The sequence below is a fragment of the Mirounga leonina genome, unplaced genomic scaffold, assembly GCF_011800145.1.
Source record: "Mirounga leonina isolate KUSES-001 unplaced genomic scaffold, KU_Mleo_1.0 Mir_168, whole genome shotgun sequence".
Classification (NCBI taxonomy): Eukaryota; Metazoa; Chordata; class Mammalia; order Carnivora; family Phocidae; genus Mirounga; species Mirounga leonina.
In genome coordinates, this window is record NW_023270426.1 from 63298164 (window position 1) to 63320892 (window position 22729).

General features: G+C 39.9%; 1 protein-coding gene across 4 annotated transcripts in view; it reads right to left on the bottom strand.

Moving 5' to 3' along the window:
* MCTP1 (multiple C2 and transmembrane domain containing 1) overlaps window positions 1–22729 on the bottom strand; it is a 339516-nt gene that overhangs the window by 16901 nt on the left and 299886 nt on the right. The gene's annotated exons all lie outside the window — the stretch shown is intronic.

A 22729-nucleotide genomic window follows, 5' to 3' on the forward strand; every position in this document is an offset into this window, starting at 1 on the left:
GAGAAGGTCAACTAAATAGACACTTCCTAAGTAAGTAGCTTAGGACGATCAGATACAAGGTGAGCCAGGCCCACCTCTGAAGTGTAACAGTCCCATACTTGATACAATAGCAGATGCTGTTTCAGGGTTCTAACTAAACATTTTTCTCCCTTGGTACTTAGTTCTTCATTTTAAAACTTGTCCTGGATTGAAGCAAAGCTGGTGTACTCCAGGGAATGGGTGGGTGGGATTGAGCATAAAGCACCCAGAGAATGGTGCGAGCCTGAGGGAAATGTGCACATTTTGTAATTTTAGACCCAGAGGAAGAAATAGTGGTGGCCTTTCACGATTGAAATTTCTGCTTAGTAGCCTGGCATCACAGGCCCTTGCCTAGGCTGTTTGGTGGAGACCATCCAACCCTGATTCCATGACTCCATTCCTCCATGCCAGCTTGAAGATCTATGGAAATGTAGATCCAATTTCATTACTTTAACTTCTTTTGAACACTTCCACACTGTGCCAGAACACTTGAGACCTCATGTGGCAGTCAGTGCTTGCTGAAAGCAGCCAGAAAGCTGGAATAATAATGTCGTCATGTTGCACATTTACATACTGCCTTTCACTTCAGAAAAGTCGAAAGCACTTTGCACTGTGCGCGTGGCTGGGCGTGGCATCCTGCCACCTTCGAAACTGAGGACAAGTGAGTGGCCGGTGTACGTGCAGCGTCCCAGAACAACAGGGTACAGTGGGACTGAAGACACGGAGGCCAGTTTTAAACAGCATCTTTAGGTAGAAGTTACTCAGAGCCTTCATTTTAAATACAATTCCCATGGGAGACAATTGTCTACAATATTCATCTTGCTTGTACCAAGTTGGACTGTCAGACGAGGAGGTACTTGAGATGCATAAGGTTCAAGGTATACGGAACAATTACGTACTCTCAGGGTCCCCGCTGTCTCCAAAAGTCACCCTTCACTTGTCATTACTGACATGAATGCATCAATTGCTTGTCTTTTTTCCCTCCCCAGCAATAAAACAAAAAGTGTATTAATTCCACCTATGCAGTTTTACACTTTAGGGGAAAAAAAAGGATATCCAGTGGCTCCTTCTGTTGTTTCCTAATTACAAAGCTGGTTTGTTCTAATCATCTCCATGGCCTTCAGTGTTTTCTCTCTCGAGCATCGGCTAAATTCATTGATGTCTTATGAAGTAAAGTGCTCTTAACAAATATTTTTCTGCATACAGAATAAATCAAGCTGGAATCGAAGAAGGCTGGTTACACAATCAAAATTCATTGAAAATAATGTCTTACCCGTTTGAAATGATCATGTGAAAAAAAGATTTTTCACAATGGCAATAAAATCTATAATCACTTAGGCATAACCTTAATAAGAAATGTACAGAATCTACATTAAGAAAATAGAGATACAGTGTTTTTGCACTGGAACACTGATTATTAAAAGAATCTATTCTTTTCTTCTGTTGAACATATAGGTTTAATGCATTTTCAAGGAAATCCTAATGTGCTTGGAGTGCAGTGAAATGGGGAGAATTTGATAAATTTGTTTGGAAAAATAAATTGAATGCTATAGCCAAGAAATTTTTGCAAAACAGAAATAATGAGAAAGCATTTATTGTACCAGATATCTAAGTAATTAAAATATGAAAGATGAACACTAAAAGAGAGATTGTTTTATGATAAAGCACCATCATAAATCCACCATGCAGATGAACGTAGTATGTTACTGGGTACTTGTGTTAACTATTTGCAGAAAACTATGTTAAATCCTACCTAAATAGACTCTCAAGTCTACTTGAGGTAGCCCAATTCTACCTCAGATCTACCTTAAATAGATAGTCCCAAATACATTTTAGGTTAATTAAAAAGCAAAAAGCTAAAGGTGAATTATAAAAACAGAAGAAAATATAGGTAAGTTATTTAGTGACCTTGGAATAGGAAATAACTTTTTAAACATGCAAAAAGTGAAGGAAGTCACAAAGGAAAAAAAAAACGATAGCAGGAGTTACATAAAATAAAAAACTTATGGGGCGCCTGGGTGGCTCAGTTGTTAAGCGTCTGCCTTCGGCTCAGGTCATGATCCCAGGGTCCTGGGATCGAGCCCCACATCAGGCTCCCTGCTCAGTGGGAAGCCTGCTTCTCCCTCTCCCACTCCCCCTGCTTGTGTTCCCTCTCTCGCTGTGTTTCTCTCTGTCAAATAAATAAAAAATCTTTAAAAAATAAAAACAATAAAAACTTATGATGTCAAAAATTCTTATTAATTTATAAGGGTGATGGGAAAAAATTTGCAACACATATGACAAATCAAGGGATGGGATTTCCAATATATTCAATAAACATCTGAAAAAAACTATCACTGCAGTTTTGTTTATAATAACAAAAAAAATCACTGACATGTTGGGTAGAATTAATTATGGTATATACAACTGATATACTATTATGAAATTACAAAATATTATTTAAAGAGAATAATTAATGACAGCAAAAATGCTTATGATCTAATAGAAACTGGGGTTGGGGGGCGGTAAACGTGAGATGGAGTATACTCCTGTTTTTTGAAATGGGTAGGGCTAGAAAAAAAATGAAAATGTGTCAAAATATTAAAGGTAATGGAAGTTTATTTTCTTCTTCATACCTTCCTATAATATTAATAATTCTTTGCAATTAACATATTTCACTTTTGTAACCAGATTATTTCCCTGATTTTCTCCAGTATCATTATTGAAGGAACTTGAGTAGAAGAAATAAAGGAATTGGTATTCGTTGATCATATTAGGTGGTTTATCTATTTCTTTCTTGATTTTTGTATTTTTTGGATTTTTGTACCTATTTAAAATTATTTTTAGAAAGCAGCAGAATATAAACAGACACTAGCATTTTAACATGCTTTTCACATGGCTTATTTGGTCTTCACAACCATCCGACAATGTAGTTATTTTTCAGGACTCTACAGAAGAAGAAATGAAGGATCCAAGAAAAGTGACAGGTCAGGACTTTGACAGGCCAACTCGAGGTCTGTTCTCTCCATAATATACCACGTTACCTTACCGTCCTACCCAGGAAGCTTTCCGTTCCTACCCAGAATCCCTGTGTGATAAATAAGAACAAAAGACTTGAAAACATTTAGAAACTTACCCTGTAGGCACCACGATCAGCAAGATAATAAAATCCAGAAACTTGACTCAACAGTAGGAAGTGAAAGATGTGTTAGAAACCACCAGATGTAATGTCAATAAGGCAGTGTGTGAATATTAAATACAGGAGCTTCATTAGTAAGATGTGTCACTGAAGGCATCTACAAAAACTACTTTTAGTAGTACTTTAAAATCTTATGTGCTGATGATACATAATTACTGGCTAAAGAGTTTTAAAAATTTGCTCACTCTTAATTTTCTATTTCTTTTGTACTTCCACACCACTACCCAGCCCCTCACCCCCAAACACCCAAAACCAAAATAAGATGGTCTGTAATGTTGTTTTGAAAAGCAAATGCTTTGGGATAAAATTTTTATTTAAAATCTCTTTCATCAAATCCTATATTCCTCCACTGTGGTCCCCAACCAATGAAGTAATTACTCTTTATATACAGTATATGACCGAAAACTGCAATGGGTAATGGAATTGCTCTGTGTTGCATTCCAATATTTCACACTTTTTTCACTAATGTTCAATACTTTATTAGTAGAGAATAAATTGGTACATTTCTTTTATTGTCGTTTTTGCTTTCCTTTATAAACCAGCTTGGATGAAAGAAGTATCATAGGGTGGGTAATCATCCAAAGGCTTGGTAGTGACACTGGGGTTTTTTTTGTTTTGTTTTGTTTTCTTTTTTAATGCATTATTAAGGTTTCTTTTGAAGATGTAAAAAAAAAAAAAAGCTACCCATAAAAAAGAGCTATAACTATAAATCTGAGAACATGTGAGATTTATATTGTACAACTTTTTCTAATGGCTCTATATAATTTTTAAAAATCTTATATTTTAAATAGTCCACAAAACATCAATAACTGCAAACTTGAAATACAGTGGTTCTTTCATATTCACCTACTTTACAATCACATATCACAACAGAAAGTTAACTAGATTTTTCCAAAGAACTATCTACCGCCTAGCTTTGAAATATTTAGGAAAATCTAAGGATCTAAAGAATCAGTAGGAGTACCTTCCATATTTAGAGAATCTTGTCCATTGACTTTCAAACCCAAATGACAAGTACCCCATTCACTGGTTCTGTTCTGAATGGGAACAAGAACCCAGAGTGATAGGTGTCAGGGGACATGTATTGTGTGGCTGGGTTCCTCGTGCATCCAGCTGCATCCCGCCCCAGTCACGAATGCTATTTAGGGGCCCTGCCAAACTAGTCACTGTCAGCCCTGTTGACAGGATAGAAAAATGGCTCTGCTGGACACCTGTGCTCTATTGAGCACACAAATACGTAGAATATGTTGGCTCAAAATATTTGTTCTAGAGTTAATATTTCAATAACTTTCTAGAGTGAAAGAATGTCTTAAGAATGCGAGGGAGCAAAAAAAAAAAGGAAGGAAGGAAGGAAGCAGATATTGACTTGACTTTTACGCCAGGAGAAGCATAAAGCAGAACTGACCCAGCAAACCAGGGCATATGATCACTTTAACTATTATTTCCTGGAGGAAGCATTCAGATTTTCCACCCCAAAGAGCTAATCTTGATTATAATTTTGCTTTTCCTTTAAAGCCTTGATATGTAACCTCTGGCAAAACATAAGCGATGAGATTGATATTTGCTATGAGACATAATTGTCATAGTTTCCTATTGACTGTAGCTCTTCTGCGAGTAAATGTAGTCTCACATAGCACAGAGTGTACAGTTGTGTTTGGAATATGTTTATGTTTCATGTGATTTATTTTTTATGCTAAAGATGGTTTTGGTGCACAAACTTGCTTGGTTCATTCAGCAAAAGGCCCTGCAAAACAAACTCCTCTCAGAGCTATACTTTTAACATATGGAAAATATATTAGATATGAGCTAGAGATTGAATAAAGGCACTCAAAGTGGTGAAATATTTTCACTGTGCCAATATTCCTTTCTTTTTCAGATCAAGTAAAACTATGTCTCCGCCCCAAATCTAGAATACTGAAATTCTCACAGCATCTTGGCAAGTCAGAGACCCTTGACTGCTGAATCGTATCTCCGTGCCTTACTCAGTTCTTATGACATCAAATCTTACCCAGGTTACTTATTGCCTTGGTTCTTCTCCTCATATTAACCTTAAGAAAAAGAACCCTCCATTGAGACTTTAAAGAATTCTGAGATAATATTTAAGGTTAAGATGACAGATGTACACCATTTAAGACAATATTTTTCTCTTAAAAAGTAAAACAGTTCTCTAAAACATTTACATTTCAGAGTTATAAAGAGGACCAAATTAAATAAGACACGTAGAGCTCTTAGTACAATGCCTGGTACAAATAAACTGTCTATAATTATTAGTAGTAGTAGTAATAATAAAATTATGGACATAGCTTCTTATTAAAAGAATTCAAATTATTTTTATCTATTTTTGCTTATATTAAAAACAAAACTTTGAAATATTAGATAGAATTCTCCAAAATATGCAGCCTTTTTATGCATGTTTAGTTTTGCCCCAGACGACTTAGTGTTAACTTGTCAAATTTCATTTTTGAAAATGATGGTAGATTCTTTATAATGTTACACTGAGAAGATCCCCCCTCCCGCCCCCGCTTCTGCTGACTCTGCACATGATTTTCTGCCGAATGAGCATTTACCTGGTCTTAATTTTTTTGCTTGGTAGCCCTGTGCTTTTCAGTATTCATTTTCTACAGAGCAATTTTTAATCGCATTTGGTTGTGCCTTGCCGTGTTCGTTTACCGTTCTACATTTTGCATGTACCTATAAAAGTGACTGTAAAGTAACAGAAATGTGGAGAGAAATGGCCTCTGGGCTAGGCAATGTAAACAATAGGCATTTTAAAAATGGCAACTGGCACTCCTAAGAATTATGATGAAAGCCAGGAAGGAAAGGAAAAGAAAAGGAGCAAAGAAAGAGAGAGATGGGGGGGCAGGGGGAAGAAAAGCAAGAAAAAGAAGAAAGAGAAGGAGACGGAGACGGAGGGCAAGAGAAAAGAGGAGGGACTCAGAGGTGCACCAAGGCCCTGAAGGGAGGCCCGCGCATGGGGACCAAGAGCTCGGGGGCGAAAGTGAAGAAAGGGAAATACCTTCGATCATCAGCAAAAATGACAAAAACCAAAGCACAAACATAGCCTGTCGACTGTGTTAACTCCCAATTAAACAAAAATAATTATTTGTCGAAGTCTGTACGTCCATGTTTCAATTCCATTCAATGTAAATGTAAATAAGCCTTACAGAAGGCACCCAGGGATGTGCGCATACCTGTGGTCAGGAGGGAGACTTCCCTGGAGCCCAATTGCTTGCTACTCCAACCCCTCATCATCAGGCCCCAAGGGACTTGCAAATCTCCCTCTTCCCTAACGATTTAAGAAAACTCCTTTTAACTGTCCTGCTAGTGCTTGAAAGCTCTTAAAAGATTAGGACTATATATCAATATCAAAACCTTTGACTTAATCTCCTTGCCAGCAGGCAGGAAGTGCACTTTCCAGAGAGGAGCTTTATAGATTATCCCATCAGGCTCTGGTCCCGTGGGAAGTTCCGCTTTCTGACCAAGTCCCCGGTGGTGAAGGGGCCAGAAGGCCTGGCTCCAGGCTAACCTTGATGGGAGCCACATCAGATGCTTCGAGGTTGCTGTTCCCAAGTAACCCCACGGGAAAATAAGCCACAAAGGCTACTCTGACCCAGGACAGTACATCACAAGTTTTGAGAGAAGAATTTGTAGGCCTCACAGGGTTTTCCTGTAAAGTCAAAACCAACGGATTGTGGAAAGGTTTTAAAAATGTGAAAGCACGCTCAGGATTACAGTGGCCCGTGACCTGTCCTTAGACCTGGTGAAAAACAAAAACACAAAACAAACCAAAAACTCACACACACACAAAAACGGTTAAATAAAATGTGTCCTAAAATCCCTTCTGGTTCTGAGAAGATAAGGGCTGTGGAATCTCTTCTGCCCCTCGAGCTCTTTGAAAGCTAATGTGAGGACTTGCTGGTGCGGGGAATTTCAACCTGCTCTGTGTATGGGACCCGTGATGGGGGCTTCAGGGACAACAGGAGCAGAAGCACCCTGCCTGTGTCTGAATCCAAACAGCAAATGCTGGGCTAGTTTGTCTTTACCCTAACTTGTAATGAAAAAGTTGGGTGGATGTGTGTGTTTAAAAAAAAAAAAAAAATCTCTTTCAAATCGTTTATTTTCAAATGTGTATTTCAATAAGGTTGGAATTCAAATACAGAGATGAGAAGGCAAGCTGAGAATTTAGAGAAGCTGTGAGCTCTCTTTTATTCTACTCACCCCCAATCTGATTTAGAAGATTAGATTTCTAATTGGCTCCTTTGCTGAGCCTGGTTCAAATCCTGCCTCCAATGTTTCCTTAGCTATGTGCTTGTGAGCAATTTACTGACCTTCATCTGTAAAATGGGGGTGTAATGATGGAAATTACTTACATGACGGTAATAGAATTAAATTAATTTAAGCCACTTAAAGCCTTTCCCACTCATGTCTGGAACACAGGAAGTGCTCAATACATGTGAGTCACTAATATTATTACCAATTTGAAGAACCTGACAAAGAAAATAGTATAAAACTTCCAAATGTTAAATTGTATTAAATCTTAATAAAGATGACAGGATTTTCTCCCTTCTTATTGATGATACATTTCAGGAATCCTGTGTTTGTACAAATCATCTAATATAACCATAGATTATCTTAAACGGATCACCCTGCAAAGTCCTTACAACGGTCCCACGAAGATGATGGGTATTACTGTTCTCACTCCCTCCATGAGGAAACTGAAGCCCAGTTGCCTAACATCCCAACTCAAACTTCTATCCCATTCTGTGCTCACTCCCCTCTGGTGCCTCCAGCCATATCTGTTCTCATCGAAGATAGTAGATTTGAAATATTAGCAGAAAGTTCACCGGTTCACAGTATTTCCCACCCACTGAAAGTCGTGCATCCTCCAAAGGCCAAAGCGGGTCATACCCATGCAGGGCACATGCCTTTTTCATCATGTGATTTTTATCTGTCGGTGTTTATGCAGGTAAAACTTCTGTTAGAATCAGTGATTGGTTCTTCAACAAGCCTCATGGCTCAATCAGGGTCAGAATTTATTACTTCATCTTAAACAGCACAAGCTTCTGTTACTAATCTACCTACTAGTACAGCTCTTCATATATTACTTAAAATTTCCTTTTATTGTGTATACAAAAAGGCATATACATAAAGGTGTGGAACCCACAAAGGTTTTTTTCTTGAAGAGATTTCTTATGAAAATACTCCTTCACCTTTATGTTTATGGTTTTGTAAGCCTTTTAAATTTATCTTCCCACTTGGATAGCAGTGGCAAGTGAATCCCCCATTTTACAGATAAATAAACTGAGGCTTGGAGAACTTAAAATCTCATTAGTAGTTAAAAAGAGTTCCTAGGACTTTAACCCATGTCTCCCGAGCTGAAATTGGGCTCCTTTCAGGTCACTGTCAAAAAGCCATCAAGTCACATATGGTATTTCTTCACAACACTGTTTTAGATCTTTAAACTTGGCTCTTCCCAAACACTAATCTTGAGTTATAATCAAATTGTGTGAGAAAAAGAATCATATTAGTATTATAAAAACAAGGCTCTTTGTGATATCTCCAAAACCAAGTAAGGATTACTTTGTGAAATCCGGAGGCTATTTTTCTTTACAAATATTTTACAAGACAAACTTGTACCTTTCTAAAAAAGCACATCTGTTGTAAATTACACCCTTACAGAAAGAGAGAGAATCGCCATCCTTTCTTTCCCATCTGACCTTAAAAGAGATTTGTTGACATACTCGAAGGCCAGCGTAGACAAAACAGCACAGGAAAGAGGAGGCGGTCAGCAAGACCAGGGCTCGGCTTTGCTTAAACTAATTCCACATGCCCCATGAACCATTAGCTGGTTTTTATTTCCTGCTCCAAAGATCTGTAGTGAAAATAATCTGGGGTAGGGAAAAGCTGCACTTATTTTTTTTTTCCCCCAACAAGATGCTGTGTTAGCAAACAGAACATATGAACCACCTTCAGCAAACCAAGGTCTTTAATAATCCATTTTTCAAACACTACTGGTATTTCCTTTCCAAACAAAGATGGACTGTAACTGGAATCAATTTCATTATTTGTATGGTACAATTGCCAAGTTTCTGTAAATAATAGCCATTTAAATACTGGATAATATTTTTTATATGAATCCAACAACAGTTTTATTGCTCTTTAATTTCCATGATTTGTTTGTTTGCTGTAAGTTCTCAGGGTTCTGAGAGCATGATGTTTGGGGATAGGGAGAAGTCTTAAGAACGGCTCAGGGAAAAAGCAGTGTCAGAGTCGTGTTAAAATACTTGGTTCAACCAAACAAGGGAAACTGTAATTTGGAAAAAACGATTTGCTCCATCCTTTTGGACTTTTCTCCCTCAGTTTCCTTATACACTGCGTAGTATAACGTCACCCACCATTTTCAGACCTTGGCATAGTAAAGGACACTCACTTGTCCCCATTAAGAAGATAGTGGGGCTCTTCAGTGAAATCCGACAAAACAGAGGCTATGGCACAAATAAAGGCCTGGTGAATCTGAAGGGAACGGGGCCGTTTTCCTCTATTGAATCCATATGTAGCACAGACCTGAATAACAACTTCATGCTCTATGGGATGCTGCTGATATATGGGGTGGGCCTATCCCCTAAACCCCTTCCTTACTACAGACTAAATCACTAACACAGGCTCATTCTGAGGTCAACCTGGAAGAAAACGCCAAAGGCCCACTTTCCCGAGCTGATGGCAATCTTTTTATTTACTCAGTGGTGTGGATCATGGTCTGCCTTTCGATTCATTTAGGGAGGAGGGGGGAGAGAGGAGGAAAGGCAAGAAAAAATTGGGAATCAGTTTGAAAAAAATATCTCAAATTCTTTCACTGGGGATGGCCACGGGGTTTTTAATAAGATAAAATAAGCGCTTCAGAAATAGTTTACGTATCTGCATTTAAACCTTGTGCATTTAAAACAGAAGGAGGATGGGCATGGATTGAAGCTATGATGTTCCTTCCTGGGCTGGTCCTACCCAGACAGACTGTGGGCTTGAATCCTGTTGTACATTTTACAGCCTTGTGATTTTGTGTACGTTAACCTCTCAGATGCTTAGTTTTCCCAACAGTGAAATGGAGATAATGTCTCTCCCCGATAGTGCTGATGTGGGAACAGAATGAAATCATGTTTATAAAGCAACTGGCACATTAGTAGATATAAAAAATAAATATGCTTTGTTTTCCCTACTAATTGTCTCTCTTGCCAAAGGGTAACATTTTCCATTTTTGCCTAATTTTTTCTCTCGTATTCCTTTCTTTTTCGTGGATCTTGTATTTAGAAGTCTGATTATCATTCATTCACATCACCTCCGCATTTAAGCAATGTTCGGTTTAGCCAAATCTCAGTCCATTCTTCTTATTCATTTATTCAGTAACTACTCACTGAATGCCACCCACACAGCAGACACTATTCTAGGCTCTGGGGACAGCACCACACAAACATACAAATAAAGAAAAAAGTAGCAGAAAATGAAAAGTGCAATGAAGAGACTCAGAACAGGTGCATGTGCTGGAAAGTGACACGGGGTCAGGGCGGGGTGCTCTGAGGATGAACTTTGTGGCTGAGAACTGTTCTGGTCAGAAAAACAGAAACTACTGTAGGTATTTCACACAAATGAATTTAACACCATGAAGTGGCTACAGTGGTGTTGGAAGAACTGAGAGACAGAGTGACAGACATTAGCAGTGCAGGAAGCCACTTCCAGAGCCTAGACCACACAGACCGACTGGGGCAGGAGGTGGAGCCGAAGGACAGGGCTTTGGCGGTATTTGGGACGGTGGAGGGGAGGCTGCCTCTGTGTGGTGGGGAGCTGGACCACTGAGGCGAGCGAGCACCCAGTCACCGCTGGAAGATGCCCCCCCAGAAGCAGAGGTGGGGTTGGCGGAGTGAAGAAAGGCAAGCACAAAGGGGAGGAGAAAGAGGAAAGAGACAGAGTGAAAGACATTGTCCAATTTTTGTTTTCCTTCTTCCCTCCTTCTACCATCCCCCATTGGGCAAATCCCCCAAAAGCCATTGTCAGGGAGCTGGGAAATGTGGCTTGCAGGAGAAAGGTGGGTGGCCTCAGCCTGGAAGCCAAAAGGCAACACCTAGAACAAGGTCTGCACGCCCGGAAGGAGCTAACCAGGAGAAGATCAGCGGAACCAGTACAGGTAATGCAAACGCTCTCCGGGAGAAAAGATGCCAGGTGGAGGGGAGAGCGGCATAGGAAGAGGTGGGAGGAGCAGGCAGGGCCGGAGGGTCTTGGAACCCAGAATCAAGAGTGCGGATTTTATTACAAGTGTGATGGGAAGCCGGGGGAGTGTTCCAACCAGGGCAATAACATGATCTAGTCGACATTTTTAAAAGACCACTTAGGCAAAATATATTGTCGAAGAAAAGATAAGAGGTTATCGTGGTAATCGACAAGGGATGATAACTTAGATCGCACTGGACGTATGCAGAATGTGCTGTAAGGAGATTCACCGTACACAACTGAATAGACTGATTTCTCTTTTTCTCACCTCCCAGATACGAAGATCTGCCTACATTTTTGGCTTGAACAACTAGGTAAATGAATGCTGGTTTTACAGAGCTATAGAAGAGTAGAAAAAGAACAAGTGTGGGCGAAGAGTAGATGAAGAGCTGCCTTCGGGCTGTGAAAAAAAATATGAGCTGCCTCCTGGCTATCCAGGAGGTGATATGGATAGGTGGATAGATATAGGAGTCAGGGCTGGAGATACAGCTGTGAAAGCCCTTGGCATTTAGAAGGTCCTTAAAGGCAGGTGAATAGAAGGAGTCACCTGGGGAAAGAATACAAAAAAAAGGGGGGGGGGCGCAGAACCGAGCCCCAAGGCACAATAAAACTTAGCAGCTGAACAGATGAGGAGGAGCCAGCTGAGGATACTGAAAAAGACTGAGGTGGAAGAAAACTTAGGAAGAGGCATCACCGAAGTCAAAAGAAAAGTGTTTTAAGAAGGAGGGAAAGGTAACCTCTCTGAAACTCTGCTGTGAGGTCAAGAAGTACCAGCGGATTTGGCAAGTGAGTTTACAGACAAGAACATGGGCAGTGCGATAGTGGGGATGGAAGCTTTGGATAGACTGAGCAGAGAATTTTGGGGAAAACTGGACACACTGCCTGCAGCCCCCTCTCTCACTAAGCATTGCTGTAAAGGGTGGCAAAAAAAAAAAAAAAAAAAAAGGAAGGGTGGAGAGCAGAGACGGGAAGTTAAAAGAGGGGATTGTTTATTTAAACGTGGAAAAAAGAACCTGACTCCTCCAATAATGATCTGCAATTCACCAAGATCCCCGGGCATAGGCATGTTGCAGTTTGAGAAGGGCTACACTACAACGTATTTACTCTTGGAATGATCCGAGGGCAGAGGAGAAAGGGAGGGGCAGAAAGGGGCTCTACTCGTCAGAGCCATGTGTTTGGGAAGAGGTGGGACAGAGTTTGGGAAGTGGAGGGGAGTAGCAGGGACACCTCTTCCGCGGTGGCCAGAGGGAAGGCCGGAGAGCGGGGCAGAGCAATTAGTCTTAGATCTGGCAGAGGAGAGCCATGAAGATGTGCAAGTTCCTAATGGCTTCTGTTTTCTCAGTGATGCAAGCCGCAAAATCGTTGGCTGGCAGTGAGCAGGGGCTGATGGAGTCCGTAGCGGGTGTGAAACTGTCTTGTCGCTGGGAAAGACGTTGTCCAAGTGTTCGGGTCTGTTCACGGGCCTGCAAGGCTGATTTATAGGAGTTCTGCATGGTCCTACTTGCTACTGATTTTGCATTTCATTCTCTTTCACTGCCTTAATAAAATTAAGAATTTTCCCAGCTTGCCTAGCCGGTCTTTTATTTAGCTCCTTTTTATAAAGCTTAAAGGGATGTCACATAACTTACTATTAAAACGTCTTAACCAGAATTGTGTTTAACAGGCATGATTTGCTCCTAAAAGGAAAAAACAAAAAACAAAAAGACCCTTCTTCTGGACAAAGACAACGTCTCCGGGCCCTGCCCCTGCAGACCTGGTGAGCCAGCTTGCACCTGTGCCAAAAGCAGGCACCTGAGGACAAGAAGCTATTTTGGTTTCTTTCTCACCGATTCCTGCTTCGTATTCCCCGGCTCTTTTGGCTTCTAAGGGACACCAAAGACATTCTTGGCTAAGCAACCAAACAACCTAGAAACAATCTAGAACTTAGCCAGGTCACAGGTAATTGAGGTTGGTTTCATGATGTTGGAATGTGGGCAGAAAACCAGTCTCTCATATTGCCCGCCAGGGAGGTGTTTGCTGTTGGCATGAGCGATCTCTGTGGACCTCTAGATCCGTTTGCGTGCAATTGCTCATAGTAAAGAAAAACGAACAAACAAAGAGAAACGGTTACTATCATGCCACCACGAGATGCTCAGCTTTGAGGAAAGTGTGCTATCCCTGTCCAGGCTCTTGAACCAAACATCCATCAAGTCAAAATTCTGAGAGAACCTTTCAGCCCAGTCTTGTTTGTGCCAGAGAGTCCAGCATCAAGTAAGGAAGAATTGTTTTCGCTATAAGCTGGCAAGAGTTGGGGCCAGAGGAGGCCCCGCACATAGGTGGTGACCCAGAGGCGAGTTCCCACGCCATCCCTTGTAGGAGGAGGAGCTCCCTGGGCAGCTCACAAACGTGCTCCTGCCACCCGCCCTGAAGTAGCTCTCCTGTCGTCCCGCGACATCCGCTCTTCCCTGCCAACCCCCACCCCCAGAGGTTTCAGAAGGGAATTAGAAATCGATGCTTGCCACCATGTGGGAACCTGAGCCACAGAGTCAGAAATGCTGAGTTCTGGCCTGCAGTTAACATTAGCAGCTCCAGCCACACATACACACCTAAGTGCAGGGGAACTTGACCAACATGAAATCAAGGATCTGTGTCACAAATGTAAGGAGGACACCTCCGATAGGAAGGAATCGGGACATAGTGGCAAAGCAACGGGGAGTGACCTGACTTCTGGCTCTTTTCGTTGAGTACACATTCCAGGAGGACAAAGAAAATCATTTTGGGTATGTTTTCTTGCAGAGCTTAATAAATCTCCACATACTTCGATGGATATAAAATTGTTCTGACCCTAATATGGTAAACTAATCCTGAATTTGCAAAGCATTTTGCCTGCTGCTTGAGATACAATGAGTTCTCAAGAATGTGACTTGATCTATCATTTTAATATTATTACCACCATTTTTATTCCTCTGAGTGGTGGAAGATAGAGGATAATATATGCTGACTGTTCCTACCTGATTTTTCAAGTTTCTAGGATATCAGATATATACACACATTTAAATGCCTCTGTTTATGAATGTGTTCTAATTGTAAGCATGAGAGTTACAACAATCTGCTCTTCCTCAAACACACTATGCAGAGTTGATAGAAATTATTTTTAACCTTCTGGTTTGTGTGACTTTTTGGCACATTTACCAGTATTATGAATTAGAAATTTCATCTGAGCCAAACTGCTGATATGCAGCAATACAAATAGAAGGAGCATTCTCCAGACAGACAGAGAGCTGGGGGGAAACAGACAACTGAGTGAGTACCTGATTTTTAAAAGAATTTATTATTCACTTGGTTAGTTCAAATGCTGAAATTTTTCTTCTAATTTCTGCATTCTTGCTTTTCTATTTGTGAGAATCTTTAAAACACTTTTTATTTTCTTTTAAGTGAATGGGCATTTCTTTCTTTTCACTCACCAGAGATACCAACAATATCAATTTAAAAAGTAAGATTAGTGTTGCCAGGTAGCAACAGAAGGTTATTCTGTGGAAGAGCCCCCTAGTGGCAGGCATCCTGTGTTTCACTTCATCAGGGCAGGGAGGGGTGGGGCGGGGGGTGGGGGAGAGAAATTAGTACCCAGTGACTATATTTGAGAAACAAGGTTTTAAGAAATAGTAAAAGGTAGTGTTATCACAATACAGAAAGGATTTGCTGACAGAATATTTTTTACATTGCTGATGGCTATGATTTTTTTTCTGCCAGCATAAAATATTCATCCATCTACAAGTTTTTATATATTTCTCCTGAGTACACAATCAGCTTGATTAAGAAAATTAATCAACATTAAAAAGTTAGTCAAATCATCCAGGTATGGCTTACACAATGGTTTTTATATATTAACATTTTATACCTATAACATTTTATACCTATAACATTTACATTTAAAGTTGAATTTTGCATAATTACCTACAGAGTAATTTCATCTATTCCAAATACGAAATTTTGATCATTCTCATCTACTTCGTTATTTAAGCAAGTGCCTTGTGTTAGAGGGTGTTAAAATTATTTGGAACACACAATAAAAAACTATTTTGTGAAATTAATATTTCAAAAAACAATTTCTAAGGCAATTGAAGTCAGAGTGCAAGAAGGAGCAGAGAATTTTCCATTAAAAATCCTGCTTTATTTTATTTGCAGGAATTATATGAGTGATGAGGAATTTCTCAGGGCTAGAAGGTGGACATCAAAAGGTTTGTGGCTTTAGGCAAACATCCAAAACCCATACTAATGTAATAAGTTCTCCAGTGTCCTCAGGCACAGCAATACGATCAATAGAGGATTTCCATCTTCTTTCCTTAGAACAAATTCTAGAGGTCATAGAAAAGCTCTGTGTATACTGTGTATCAGCATATCATAGGTGCTAATCATTAGGATCTTAGAATGGTCACAGCTTTCCTGGGAACACTCCTTCATGAGTGATAAGGGATGATTCCTATCTTAAAGGGGCAAAGTAGGATTAAGTAGAATGTCTGCTGAAAAATTTAGTCCCTTCCCCATTTCCAAAGCAACTTTTTGCTCTCCATTCACACACAAACACCCTGACAAATGTGGGAGAAGCAAAAAGGGGAGGGAGGTATCCAGAGAGTCTAGCTGAGCTAACCTGCTCACTTGCATTAGGAGCCCACTTCATGAGCAACCCAGCAAAGACCACGCTCTTAGCCTCTTCTTGCAGATGGAGATAATCTTAGAAAATCATGGAGTGTGTAAGTAGCTGAGTGGGGACCAGACCTCAGATCTGCCTCTAGTCCAAAACGGAAAAAACAAGAATCAGGTCTAATGTTACAGAAGAGATCTTAATGCGTATTTAACTCTGTTCAGTCAAGTAACTCCAGCCCCAGTTCTGTGATCCCTCCTCAGTGCAGAGTGATACTGTAATTAGCGTTCAAATTATCCCCTCATGTACCTCCACTGCTCACTAAATGTACCAGCTGCCACTTACACACTACTACCATCCTTTCCAGAATTTCTGTAAGCACTGCTGAGCGAATACAAACACTCACTAGTACTCATTTAAATAGATGTTCGTTCCTCCATTGATAGACACGGCATGAAAAATAGGAATTTCTTTTTGGGATGCAGTCTTACCACACCTATTGTACTTCTTTCCAGTCATAAAGATAGTACATGTTCATTGCGGAAAACTTGGAAAATAAAAATCATAGAAGTAAAAATCTCCAGTAAACATTGTCAACATTTAAGAATATATCCTGCCAGTCTTCTTTTCTATTACTTTTTCTGTAAAATTATTAACCACGTGATTGTTACATGTCAAGCATTGTGTCAGATGTTGTGGATCCAATGAACAAGACAGACTGCTCTTAGTCCAGGGTGATGAACATAAAAATGTGTTGCATTTTACATAGGAGGTGTGCAGTGTGCACACTTACGCCTTTATTTCCTGCTTTAAATTTCCAAATGCAGAACATTTTATTGAATCCCCTCTCTATTTTACCATTATAAATAATGATGCACAGAACATCTTTGGACATAAGTCCTTGGTACCTCTTTTATAGTATCCTCAAGCTAACATCCTAGAACTTGAAATGTAGGATTAAAAGACATACATGTTTTTAAAAGGTTTTAGAATTAAAACACAAGGTTTTTAAGGAGAGAGAATACATGTTCAAACATACAGAAAAGGCTCTCTTTTACTCCCCGACTCCCAGCCAGTTTGCTCCTGTCCCTGGACATTTACCAATGTTACCAATTTCTTGTATATTCTTCTAGAGATTGTTATATGCATAGTCAAGCAAATATAGTCATGAATAGACATGTGTACTATTTGTTTTCCTTCTTTTTTAAGATTCTATTTTTAAGTAATCTCTACACCCAATGTGAGGCTTGAACTTACAACTTTGAGATCAAGAGTCGTATGCTCTACTGACGGAGCCAGCCAGGCACCCCTGCTTCCCTTTTTTCTTAAGACATAATAGTACTTTCTTATAACACTGCCATGCCCTTTTTTCCTACTTAAAAATAAACATATATATATATATAATTGTTCCTTATCAGTGCTTAAAAACTTCCTCATTCTTACAGCTGCATGATAGCCCATTGTTTTGATGTACTATAATCTATTTGATCAGTTTTTCTCTAATGAATATTTAGGGGTTTTTTTAAACTGAAGCATAATTAACATATAGTTCCAGGTGTACAATTTAATGATTCAGTGATTCCATGCGTGATGCTTAGGTTCTTTACCAACATTCTGCTCTTCCAAGGAAGTAAAAGCAAAGAATACCTTGTGTACATGATCATTTTACACCTGTGTTAAGTGTATCTGGAGGATGAACTTCTAAAAGTGGAATTGTTTGGGCAAAGGATTTGTGTTTTTTGTAATTTTGATACCTTCTGCCAAACTGCCTTCCAAGAGAGATTGTACTCCTTCCACTCCCACCAGGAAGACATAGCCGTGCTCGATTCCTTGCCAGCCTGTGTCAAAGATGTGCTTCCTCTCTTCCCTGTGTTTCCAAGACTATTTGGGGACCCACACTGGTTGCTGTGGGGGCCCCAGAGTATCAGTTTTTACACTTTTTAGCCAAGGATTTGTCTACATTATGTTTTTAATTAAGTGATCATCACTTTGATTTATAGGATTATTGAATCCATAGGATATATTAGACAAGAGGACAGTTTCCCTATGGCTATACAAATGGCCAGACCAGTTGAATATTTTGCAGTAGAAGAGGGTCAGGAATAATTTCTAAACTACTAGTAAATATAAATTTTCTTGTTAAACGGCAATTTCCACCAAAATGGATGAACTGAAAGAGATTTTAGTATTATTTACATATTATGTCCAAGGTATTTAACCCTGGAAGTATGTTTGAAGAAACAGGTTTCTTCTTGACTGCTTTGGGTGGGTTTTCAAGCAGGAAAATTAAACACAGTAGAAACAGGAAGCAGATCTCATCCTGGTGAAGTATATAGGCTGTGCTGGCAAACAGCTCCCGGGTTGGACCCTGGTTTGCTAACTATGTGTCCCTGGGTATCTAATTTATCCCATCTGAGCTTCAGCTCCTTTAGCTAGAAAATATGGCTCATAATACTGGATTATTGCAAATATTCAATGACATATACTAAATACTCAAGAAATTGCTATTACTAACACTTGGAATACTGCTGTGGAAGCCCAGTCCCAAATCCAAATATTCTATCCGATTGTGAGATGTGTTCCCACACTTACAAAGATAAATATAAGCAATAGAAATACAGGTTACCCTGAGAATTAAGCATAAGAAAATCATAATCTTGTTGAGTTAATCTGTTAATCAAGACAGATTAATGCCAAAGTACCAGGACTCTTCAACACATACACACACACACACACACACGCACGCATTTCCACGTGAACTTTTTAAATGAAACACTGCAAGAAACAAAGAATACAGGAAAATCTTTGTGTGAACTTCTTTTGAATCATTCTCCGAAAGTAACAGAGGTAAGCTCTGAGTGCCTCATTGGCAACAGTATACTATGCAGTTGTATTTGACCTATGGAGATCAGGTAAGAAGTCCTCTGCATTATTTTTTCGACTAGCAGAAAAAGTTCATTAAGGCCCTGAGGGGCTGCTCTGTGTGGGACACAGTACTGGGTACTGGGATGAGTGCTACGTCCAATAAACATGGCCCTTGCCTTCCTGATGCTTATAGTCATAAAACATCCTGAAGGAAACAGTGGAAGTGAGACACATTCTCACTGAGCTTCCTGGTAATAGCAGAAACGCTGCCAGATAAGGCCATTATGTAACACATCAATAACAGCTGAGTAGGAAGAAATAGGTTATAACCCAGAGCAGTCAGCTCAGATATTAGAATGGGGCACGATTTCCAAATCTCTAAACACCCAAACAGTTTGGTGTCACTCATTACCAAAGAAACCTTGCTGCTATTTGAATGCTAAGTGAGGAAGCTTTCCGAGTGGGCAACTAGTAAGAAAAATTAAAATAAAATGGAGAATCCTGTAGTTTTATTTAGATAGCTCCAATTTCGTACACAGGTTGTTATATGCTTGATGTAACTACCACTGAGTAATATTTCAATTTCCCCTATCGATTAATAGCCAGTTATATAAGTTATAAAGTTATATTTCACTAACACAAATCTACTCAATTAGAACTTGAATTCTCAAAACTAGCTAAACCCCTTTCACCAGAAGAGAAGCCAATGGCTAATCTAAAGCCACTGATAATGCACGTTCACCACCTAGCGGCACCTTTAGCAAACTGCAGGCACCTTATGCTTAAAACAGTATCTTCTGCTAAATTGATTCATGGATAACATCAGAAACTTTACAAATAACTTCCATTTTCCAGGTCATGTATGATGTTTTAGCCCCTGGCAGTTGCGCAGAATAACTTCTCTTCTTATTCCTTCTCAATCCCCGCTGTGCGGTCTAGACCAGACAACGCTCACCTTATCCCGGCATTATGGTACTAGCCACCTGACTAAATTCTCCAACTCCTTTAAAATACTGCCCTTTATAGCATTCTTCTGCTTAAGAAATACGAACAAACTCCCCTGTAATACATCCAGTAGAAGCACCTGGGTCTGATGCAAAGTGCCCGATTTTGAACTTGCTCAGCAAGGTGAATTCCAGCAAGCAGTTCAAGTGTGACTGCTCCGTGAGCACACGTCAGGCTTCCAGCCTGTCCCCTTCCTGAACTCACCACCTGAGGCGTCCTCCCTCCCTCCCCTCTACCTGGAGAATTCCTACCCGTTCTTTCAAGATTTAGCTCAAAGCCCAATGCCGGCAAAAAGCCTTTCTCGGTGACTGCAGTCCATTCATCTCTCCCGTGATGAATTTTAAGAATGATCATCTGTGGCCTGAGATTTCCCTTTGATTGGTTTTTGCTGCCCTCCTATTAGTGTCCATTATATCTGTGGGCTAGTAGACAGTTTCTCTACAGACTCCGGAAACATCTTGCAAGCAGAGCTTGTTCTTTTGTGATTTTAAGTACCCCTTTCTCCCACTGCCCCCAGCTCAGTGAAGAACACAAAGCTCAATAAATACTGGAGGTTGCGTCCACCCATCTTACTAGCATTTCATTATTCTGATCTGTTAGTCTACAGATGACTGCCAGGTGTAGCTTCTGATCACCCTGTCACCTTGTGCTAGTTAAAACACATGTGATCTTTTCAGCGGCAGAGGCACCCTCCTGTCAGTATATCTGCATCTTCAGTGAGGAGAAGAACGGGCATGATGTTTCCTAGTAATTTCGGCTAAGAGAACGGCTCTTCTTTGATTATGTGGGTAGTTAAGGTAAAGTTAGGGCTCTTATCGGCAAGGATTTGTCTCATTTGTTCATTTCACTTTGTATCTGCAGGTCAGTTGTAAGTGATTTATGAATACCTTTGAAAGGTCACTATCCATCTTTAAAATACATCAATCTTCAATAGCAACTTTCCACTTTGAAGAAAGAAACTCACTGTTTCACGAACACGTTAGACAAGAATGTGGTCTGATCAACAGGGCATAGGATTCATGAAATCAACATTTATTCACATGAGATCACCTGAGGCAGCCCGGACTTCTGGTTCTGATTAAAAGTACTGCAACAACAACTGACGGATCTAGGGGAACACTTTGTTCTTAAATTAATTTAAATATGTCCAGGAATAGCAAAAGGCATTGCACTTGGCCACATGACATGGCATTCAAATAGGAAGACGTGGGTCTTAATCAAATGGCGAATCCAGGGAGTGCACAGCCAGCCCCCTGGCATCTCTAACCCCCAACTTAACCCTTGAGTCATAAGTGTACAAAAGGATCTTAATGTTCTTTAATTTAGAGGAAGGTTTAAGACCGTTTTAAATCCATTTTTTCTAAGGCTCAAGTCTCTTCATCACATAAAGTGCTACAGCAATTACTTGCCAGACACAATATTTTCTTGAATCATACACGTATTGAAAATATATGTGTATATATACGTTACAAAAAATAAAATTCATGTTGACTTATCATTCCTAAAATAACTCTCTCTACTCATATCCATTTATCTCTAGACAAACAGTCATTGAAAATATGATTTGCCAAGGATTTGAATTTGTGTATCTACAGGCTGCATATTCTTATAATAAAAAAGTAGGAAAATCAACTTACATGCCTTCAGTTATCTTTGTTGAATTTGATTTTTTAGATATAAATAACCAATCTCTCTCAGTGTAAGCCTGACACCGATAATGAATATGTTTCAGATGGCAACAGGAAAACATACCACCGCTGCAATTAAATGCAAATGTTTTGAGTGCATGCAGTTTTAAAGTCAAGTTTAAGCCACTGAATGAGGAAATTCAAAAGTTAAGTGGTTCAAAAGGAATAATTTAAACCTGCTGACTCAGGTTTTCCCAGTGAACAAGTGGCCCTTTGCGAGCATATCTGGCATGGCTCCATGTGGTAGAAATTCTGTCTGTTGGATTCCAGAGTTTTCATATAAATGAAGAGGTTATTCCTGATATCTTGGCCATTGTTATGCAAAGTCCATAGGGCTTCAGTCTGAGAGAGGCCTTGCCTCTGTTTATCAGTCAGTCAATCCGTATTTCCTGAATATCCACTGTGGGTAGTGTCACAAGCCCAGCATTTAAATAAATACTGCACTTATATTTTGAGTAGCTGAACAGCCTGTATATGAAAATGCCCTCAAATACTTAGAATGCCGAATCCGTTAACTCTAGTGGGAGTGATTCATCAGGTAGGTAGGACTAATCAAAGAAAACTTCTAGGAGAAGGTGAGGACACAGAATGTGGAAACATACAAGTTACTGTATGATGAGAAGACATCAATGTGCTGAATCCAAGGTAAGAATCTCTATCAAGGAGAACTGAAGGTAGAAGGTGGTGGTGGGGAGGATGCCCAGGGCACCTGTTCAGCCATTTTGGTACCATCTCCTTCCTCTCTGAAGAGATTTTTTTTGTTTTTTGTTTTTAAAGATTTTATTTATTTATTTGACAGAGAGAGAGACAGCAAGAGAGGGAACACAAGCAGGGGGAGCAGGAGAGGGAGAAGCAGGCTTCCTGCCGAGCAGGGAGCCCATGTGGGACTCAATCCCAGGACCCTGGGATCATGACCTGAGCCGAAGGCAGCCACTTAACCCGACTGAGCCACCCAGGCGCCCCCTCCCTGAAGAGATGTTTACCATTTATCTCCAATCTGTGCATCAGGTAAGAGAACACTGATAAATAAGTTAATTAGGGTCTTACTTGCCCAAACTTAAAGTTTCACAGAAAATACTTGGCTTCTGGAGACACTGT